Raw genomic sequence first — 9,026 nt, 5'->3', positions numbered from 1 at the left:
CATTTTCGAGTAAGTCCTCAAATATATATATATATATATATGCTATTGAGTATTACTGAAGTATCATATCCTGAAATTTCTTACTGTACACATATATTGTGTCATAAAGCGTGTATAATTCTTTCTCATACTTTTGGTCATTCGTTTCCTGCATTTTCATTTATTTTTTTATTTTTCAGGGTACGTATATCCCATTTGTACGAAAGAGCCCCTACGAAAGAGCAACTTCGTCGGCTATAACCCCCTTGTTGCTGGATCGGGAGCATTAAGATATAGTAAGTGATATCAATTTTATAATAAAATTAAATAGTTCCAGTCTTAAATATCTTTCTTATTTTCTTCGTAGGACGACCACGACGTAATGCATTAATGGAAGTACAAATGCCAGTGATTAAGAACGCCGAATGCAAAATAGCTTATTCCAAATTTCCTAATGCACCTGATATCACTGATGGTATAATATGCGCCGAACATGCTCAGGGTGGAGAGGATTCTTGTACGGTAATTAAGTTACAGAGTTACTACAAACTATACGGTATCTGAAGACACGTCGATTCGAATTAACATCAAATCGACGTCTTAAACATTAAAAATAATAGATAAACACAATTTAATAGTTTTGCCCACTTCTCACACCTCGTTATGGTATTTAATCTAATTTCCTTCTAATCTTAGTTTTGCTCAAAATACATATAACATGTACGTTATAAATTGGAGTATTTCAATACACAAATCAATAGAAGATTATTACTGTATATAAGTATAATTTCAATACAATTCGATCGATATATTTCAGTATCTTTGATTAAAAATTTAACGATCCTTTCAGGCTGACCGCGGCGGACCACTGCTGATACAACATGAATTAACCTCGTATTTAATAGGTATTGTGTCTTATGCTTATAAGTGCGGCACAGCTGGGTATCCCAGCGTTTACACTAGGGTCACATCGTACCTTGACTTCATTCTCCAAGCGATGCAATAATATGATATTACTGTTCCATAAATATCATTGTGTAAAAAACGTAAAGTTGGATTTTCTTATTGTGGAGATAAGAAACAGCTCAAATTTACATTGTTTTGTACGTTACAAATTATAGGCTAAAAATGTACGAAATGTAACTTTGAAACGACACTAATTTTTTACGCACGATAAACCTCCACGACTTAGGTATGTAAAGATGATAAACGTGTATTAATTCTATTAATTTGGTAATAATAAACCAACTTTCTGAGAAGTTCTGTAAATTTCGTTTCTGTTGTATCAAGAGAATAATGGAATATTCCACTTAGATCGTATACTTCTTGTACGTACGTACAAAATTTTCCGGCTAATCTAAAACACTTCATAAGATAGAGAGCTTCTGGAAATTCGGACACAGAGAGTGCATAAAATACAAGATAAGTCTCGTGTCTTTCAAAATTATTTTTTATTCGCTAAAAACGTCCTGTGAAACTTCACTTATTTTTTATCACTTTCCAATTTAATACACAGTTTCTGCATTTTTGACTATATGTAAGAGAAATTTCCATTCAGCCAAAGGTGTACTTACAGATTATAGATTCCTATACGACTCTCAGTAAAAATTTATCCGCACTCCAGATAGTTAAAACTTCTGTCGACCGTATTGATCCATCTGCACTCTTCGTATGACGTCAATATCTGTTCAGTGCTGCTGCGCAGGTTTCTTTGTGTTACGTCAATTCGTTTGTGACCGTTGCGCGAGTAATGGCGCTTTGCAATGGTGATTTGCAGGAAAACAGTGCAGGATGCTGTGATTCGTTTCTTGTGGTCGGAGGTTATGTTTGATGCCTATATTTATCAAAGATTTAATGCACATTATGGAGAAAGTGTTTTGTCACGAAGTGTGTTTGAATGGGCACAAAAGTTCAAAGAAGATCGCACAAGTGTTATGAAAAAACAGCTGGACGCCCGTCCACATCCACGATGACAACATTGAACGTGCTCATGAACTTATGCTCTATGGAATAGACGAGTGACACTGGATAATGTGGCAAATCATTTGCAAATCAGCCACGGCTCTGCTTATGCAATAGTGCACGACAGATTTGGATTTTAAAAAGTTTGTGCGAGATGGATGCCGAAAAAGCTGATGAAAAGGTGAAGACGACGATGCATTCGTGGTTCGCAGCTCAGCCCAAAACATTTTTTAATGAGAAAATACAAAGGTCCTTCGGCAAATGGACAAAGTGTATACAGAAATCGAGTGATTATGTCAAAAAATGATGTATGTCTTTTTTGACAATTGCTTAAAATAAATTCTACACCGACAGAGCGGGTAACTTTTTACTCACCCTCGTAAGACACTTAAATTTCCAATCTATTATGATGAATAAAAGAGCTTATACTATTAAATCTAATTGTATTTTGTTGCATGAGAGTACACGTGTATGTGATGTACATTACCTTTATATCCCCTTGAACGCTTCAATATTGCGCATATATACTATATTTTGTACAGCTTCTATAAAATTTCGTATGTTTGTTTAGGCTGTTAATCTAGAGGCTGGAGTACAAAGAAGTGGCACAATGATGTGGGCTGATGACATTTATAATTATCAAGGAATCACCCCTACATTTGCTCAGGTATATATCGTTGACTATAACGTATTTAACATATATGATTGTTAGAATATTAATAATTAATTTTTAATTCTATCAGAATTTTAATGAAACTGTCCCTTGGGAAGGAAGAACTGATACCTTGATATCACGGTTTGTACATCCTATATATACGACAAATTTTAGAACATTATATAACGAAGAACCAGATCGTCGTGGCCATGTGATGTGAATAAAAGGACTTGAATTTGATGATATTTTTATAATGTTAGATAACATAACTAAGTATCTTCACAGTAAGATAGGATGACATGGTTTACATGATCTTAATGTTGTTCACTCGAGTGATGATATTATAAGGAAAAGCGTAATATCACAGGTAGGATGATTCATAATTTAGAACTACTAACTCATGTATGTATTAAAAATTAAAGAAATATATTAAATTTTATAGGATATTTATGTTTAGTAACCAGTAATTCAGAGATTGGTATTCATGGTTACTATAACGAGGCTGTAGAAACGCACCCTTTCTTCTTTGCAAATGGCCCTGTATGTATGTCTAAGCCGAAACTGGAACCTCTGAATAATTTAGATTTATTCTTGTTATTTTCTAAAATACTTATCTACAGTATACCATAAGGAATGATACCGTATCGCACCTAATCAAGTGCCTTAAGAAACATCAACAGGATATCACAGTAATCCCTTATCGACAGATATGTAAGTAAAAGTTATGTGTCATTGTTATACACAATTATGTGTTAGTGTTATACACAGTTATTTATCATTTTCTATTAATTCAGTTGTAGCCACTACAATATCTATGACACTGGTAGTAATTATAAGAACAATAATGATGTTCTATAAGAGGAAATGATGATTAGGAACAAAAACTTACAGGTAAGTCAAAGTATATGTTATTTGCCATTTGAAAAGAAAGTTACTAACTTGGAATTTTTTGATAAATAATAATTGTGCAAAATATATTGGATTTCAAATTTGTCAAAAATTGATATTTAAGAAGCATTGTAATAATATAACATTAATATTTTGATTTTTCAGGAGATATCATGCGGTGGATGGATAATATGCAAAAAATATTAAGCAGTATATGAATTTTCGTATTGCGTAGAGATAACAAAATGAATTTTAAAAAATGTCGACACGGTAATAAGAAATAGCATCATGACAAAGAATATATAAAGACAGTTTCATTTTTTATAAATAAAAATTTGTTGTTCCAGATTTTGAAATACAGTGAAACGTTTAATTAGTATCTTAATATCTTTAAATAATTATTATTTTAGAATCAATTGTAATTGTATCATACGTACTTTTGAATTCGTGCAAGAACATATGTAATTTTGAAGTAGTTATTATTAGGAAATTGTTAGACGCGAACAGTATGCGAAAAGTTAGTATGCAGTGTAATAATTATCAATCAAAACACAAGAATTAAATTCTTGAGGAAAAAATTTCCGGAATTTCTTATTTACATGATTATAAAGAAATCCATAATAAAAAGGAGCTGCTTTCTAATACTTCTCTTCCTTGTAATGCCTACGTTAACAATAACGAGGTTCGACTTTTTGTTTTTAGAGGGATACTGGAAAATTTGAAAGTACAGTACCATTGGGAAGAAAATCACGATATTGAAAACGATATTTGCAAGTAAATTTCCAAAAAATCTGTTTTCAAATTTTCGCTTTCTATTTCACATTAAAAGAAAGGGAGGGCTGCCTTCTTTTTCTGCAAGACAAAACAAACATTCTGAATCTCGTATCAATGAATGATGTCAATAAGTTATTTTTCTTTTCAGATTGAACAATATTCCAGATTTATTCATAATTTCATACTACGCGAAGAATAGACTTTCATAGGTATATAAAGGAAATATTAAGTATAGGAAAACTCTTTTTCGTTGTAGGTGACATATGCTTCACGGTTGAACACATGTATTTTTGAACACATATAAATGAAAAAGTACTCTTATGGAGAAAAAGAATTGATACCTTCGATTGACATTAGATAATGTATATAAACTTATGAACAATCACTATCACTATCAGTTTGTATTTTAGGTGCACACGTAGATTTGTTGGAGTTCTTATAAAATGTACTTCCTGTACGAACGTTTTATACTTCCAAATTTTACGATACTATGTCTCATATGATAACTATATGGATTAAACGTAATATAAATGATCCGAAAATAGACTCGAACGACATTAATTGTCTTTCTATTTATACCAATATCGAAAATACAAGTAAAGCTGGAGCAATAGTATGCAAGAATGGACTATTTATTATTTTAAACCAAATCATAGCATATTCAGAATGCACAGTATTATCATGAAACGACGAGTTTTATGTTAATTCCGACCGATTACAATACCTTTCTTTCGTTTACAAGGAACGACGAGACTGGCAGTTGCGTGATTTCCAATGCAAAAGCCGCGATATCTGCACGATAACCTAACCTCAACCGATTTTGTTGTACTATTCTTATGTGGACTTCGTTTGTACCACTTTCGTAACAAAAATAGAATACGTAGAACACAGCATTCCGTTATGCGATATTGTCGATTCCTAACATCCGAAAAATCAGAGATAATTTTTTCCCTACAGTTGTACATTTGTGTGAAAAATTACGAACGTAAAGTTGTTTGGTGCATGCACAGTCCTCCCCTCCGCTGCATTTGCGTGGACATGCTAGAAAGATTCACTTTTCCACGGTGAAACTGTATGTATTATAATTTCATTTTTACAAAGGTCGAAGATCCTACTATGCATAAATTTAATATTAATATAAGCAGGTTTCCTGTTAAGTATTACATCTGACGTATAAGCACACGTGTGTACGAGCCTTGGTTTTAAATGTCTTATAGTAGACACCGAAAAGATTATTCAGTTGGATATCTGACTCAACATCAATATTTTACTAGGAGATAACATGTTAAGAACACGTTGGTGGATGGCATGGGAGATGATGAATGAAGACATACTTCTGTGAGATACATAAAATAGTAGTCAGAACGTATTTTGGCGCTTGGGGACAGCAACAGCTTTTTTTTTGTTTTTATTTATTTGTTGAAATTACAATCAATTCTCGTGTTGAGAATTTTCAGTAATTTTTCTGGCGTGGCGCAGTGACATGGCTGTTTATTTACAATAAGTTAATACTTATTATAGATAGGTATAATTTATAAGTATTATAAGTAAGTGCATATGCTTAATTTGGATAATTAAATGAATCTAACGTTTAGGTCTAGCGAGTAGTGCCTCTTCAGCCTGCGAATCTGGTCCGTCGTATCGAGTAGTCCAGTGATTAGGGGGTTTCGGTGTTTGTTGACTCTTTTGCTATATCTGTCGCTATATTTTGCTATTTCCTCTTTGACTGTAGGTATCTTGAGGTGGCGATGGATGGTTTCGTTGGTAACATACCAAGGTGCGTCTATTAAGGCTCTTAGCGTTTTCGATTGGAATCGTTGTAGTATTTCGATGTTGGAGTTACTTGGACAGCAACAGCTGGTGATACTGTCATACACCTCCATTTATAAACTTTCGAAAATCGATGTGACCTTCAAACTTTAGTGTATTCTGTTTCACAGCACAAAATGTTTCCGAAACGTAAGTTTATTGTTACAATAAACTTGACTAGTGGCTCTGAAATACTATCCTTGAAAAAACAATGGGGAAATTGGAGCAAAAAAAAAGAAGGAAATAAACAAAGACCTTGTTGGTTCGTAAAAATAAAATATGCTACAGGAAAAATTTTTTCCAACGGATTGAGATGCGACAAGCTTTAAAAGCTATGACGCGAATCGAGCGTTTGTCTACAAGAGCGCATTTTCGGTGGATATATATGTCGGAATGACATTGGGGATAGGGTTGTCGGTGTTTGAGGAGTCTTCATTGAAGGTAGCCATCGTTGCGGTGTAACGAAGATACGATTTATTGACACAGGTATGAATAACACAGGTTTTGACAATCTACCACGGCGGTGAGACGTCCGCGACACTAGTGACAGTGGTCTCCGGTTCAATAACGAATCCGCGGCCAACGGGATGACAGATGGGCGTTCTCGCTGAATCTAAGTCTGACTCGTAAAAATAATTGCTGAGCGTAAAGACGTTACTCTTTGGTCGACGGGAGCGCGTAAAAGAATGCCCGTCCCGTCCCGATGATGTCACAGAGGAAAACTATAATGGGGTGTGTCTAAGGACACGAGATCATCGGATTCGTCGAGGAAAGCCTTCGTTTAGGAAGTAAGGGAAATTGACGTTGCTGCTAATTGGTCAATCTCCATATCGGTGGTTAGAAAAAGATGTTAGCCGCCCTCGAGGGAAAGTTGCTAGTGGGAGACGCCGCTCGTTGAAAAATATGTCTCCCCTATCTTCCCGTAGTTGGGACAAAGACTGTTTGTCTGTTTGAAGGACTTTAGTTAACTAAACCTTAAGATTTATAACGGGCCCTCGGGCTAGCCGAACATGTACTGCAGAGACGCATCGACATCTGGCAATCATCTTACTCGAAGAATAGGGTCTGCGTGTGGCGAGCCACGGGACAGAAACCGTTGGAATGTTTACTGTCGCGTGTCGCCACGAATATTTCTTTTAAGGAGAGCTATAGAATTACTCCATACCTTTGTTAGGCAAAGCGTTTATCCCTTGACCGCGGCTACGTTGGGCGACAGACTGTCACCTCGAGCCAAAGCTCACCGTCACTAATCTAGAACAATTACAATCGGATTGAATAACTACAATTGTTCAATTACAGCTATAGTAGACTCTAGGTTACAATGTTGCGGGATTATCTAAAATTCCAAAGGCTCTGGTGTTCTTTCATCTCCGACATATAATTATATAATGACTCATTGAAAACCAGCTTTCATTTTTTGTTGATAGTATGGTAAGAAAATGTGAAGTTCGAACGCTTGTAACGATTGCCTGAGTTGCGTCATCCTTGGTTTTAGGAAAAGATAGGGAAGTCACTGAAGGGTGTCGCGGCTTCGATGTCTTTCGTAGCTGCGACGCGGAGGCCTCTCGGTTGTTCTTTGAACAATCGTCAACGTGGATGAACGTCAAAGCGAAACCACGCGAATTCGGCATTTCCGATAATACGGAACTCTGTAAACGCGACTGCGTTGAATTCGTTTGATTAATTCCTAGCAGTATCTATAAACAGTGAACTTAAGGCCCCATACACAACTGCATACGCTAGGTTGTAAGAAATAATAGCTATATAAGTATGTAGCGGCGCATGAGTTAGAGAACGATGCAAATCGAGAGCGACTCATATTATTGTTTTGCCTCGTGACACTTACACAGTCTTGACGTACATGTAACGTCAACAAATATCTCCAACAGACTCAGGAAACCTGAACAGCCTTGCACACGACACCGACTCCCAAAACAAAGGAATATGAATTCGGCACATAGGCATAAGATAAACGAACATCTAGAAGGGCTGTGTCTTGATCGAGTCTTTCAGTCTTTCGGTAACGGTCAAATCGCACACTTGTAATCCTATTATAAAATAAAGGTACCTCGAACTCTGGTTCAAGAACCCAACATTTTTTTATTATTATTTTCCCATTATTTTTACGTGACATTTTGGCGATCCTGCCAGGATCCATTCGCTTCAGTGTAAACGAAGTTACGATTTCGGTCTACGGACATTATTGAAGATCGAAGGATTCGAACTACTTGTGTTATGAACTTTGCTGTCAATAATTTACCACGGTGGGCCAAATCAACGGGGCCACTGTCAGCATAGAACAAATCAACAGAACGAGTTTGACACTCAAACAACACATTTGAACGCGCCACAGAGGAAAACACCGCAAGGGAACCTCATTCTACGAACTTACGTATCAAGGTGAGAAAAGTCGGAATTCTTTTAAACAATATAGAACGCGAAAAGTTAGTTTCTCTAGTAGCTCTAGCGAAGAGACAATATGAACAAGAAAGACACAAAAGCCGAGACAAGTTTACCCTCTACAAGTGGAGTTCAAAATAAAACGGGATCACTCGATTCCTCTACCAGAGCAATTTTAGACTTAATACAGAGACAGAACGAAGAATTTCGACAACAATTTAACGAAATAAAGAATGCTTTAAAATTAGCGAACGAAGAAAATAGAAAACGCGCTAACGAAATGGAAATATTAAGTAGAAACCTCTCTCGTGTTAAACTACCACAAATAAACGTAAAATCAACTGAATTCGGTTCTATGATGACTGACGATGACGATAATATATCAGTATTAAAACACGATACTAATCCACCTCCACCTATGCCACAAAAGCCACCAACATATGTCCAACCATCCAATCCAACAGCTGGAAACTCTGGAAATCTAAAAGCTGTTTAGTATCTCCGATACTAAACGGAGAAAACGATATAAGTGTAGAAGATTTTATTCGTGAAATAAAAG

The 9,026-nt window shown here is 35.6% G+C and overlaps 1 long non-coding RNA gene across 1 annotated transcript; it reads left to right on the top strand.

Annotated features, from left to right (window-relative positions):
- The first annotated feature begins 1,156 nt into the window (after positions 1–1,156).
- On the top strand, positions 1,157–4,421 carry LOC126876640 (uncharacterized). Its single transcript, XR_007694397.1, has 8 exons — positions 1,157–1,171; positions 1,556–2,300; positions 2,513–2,608; positions 2,685–2,963; positions 3,039–3,307; positions 3,391–3,487; positions 3,650–4,258; positions 4,407–4,421. It is a non-coding gene; the product is annotated as an uncharacterized LOC126876640 (long non-coding RNA).
- Positions 4,422–9,026: the final 4,605 nt, after the last annotated feature.

This window comes from Bombus huntii, unplaced genomic scaffold (assembly GCF_024542735.1).
Source record: "Bombus huntii isolate Logan2020A unplaced genomic scaffold, iyBomHunt1.1 ctg00000088.1, whole genome shotgun sequence".
Classification (NCBI taxonomy): Eukaryota; Metazoa; Arthropoda; class Insecta; order Hymenoptera; family Apidae; genus Bombus; species Bombus huntii.
The sequence above is the reverse complement of the archived record's forward strand: the minus strand, read 5'-3'. Positions and strand labels throughout refer to the sequence as shown.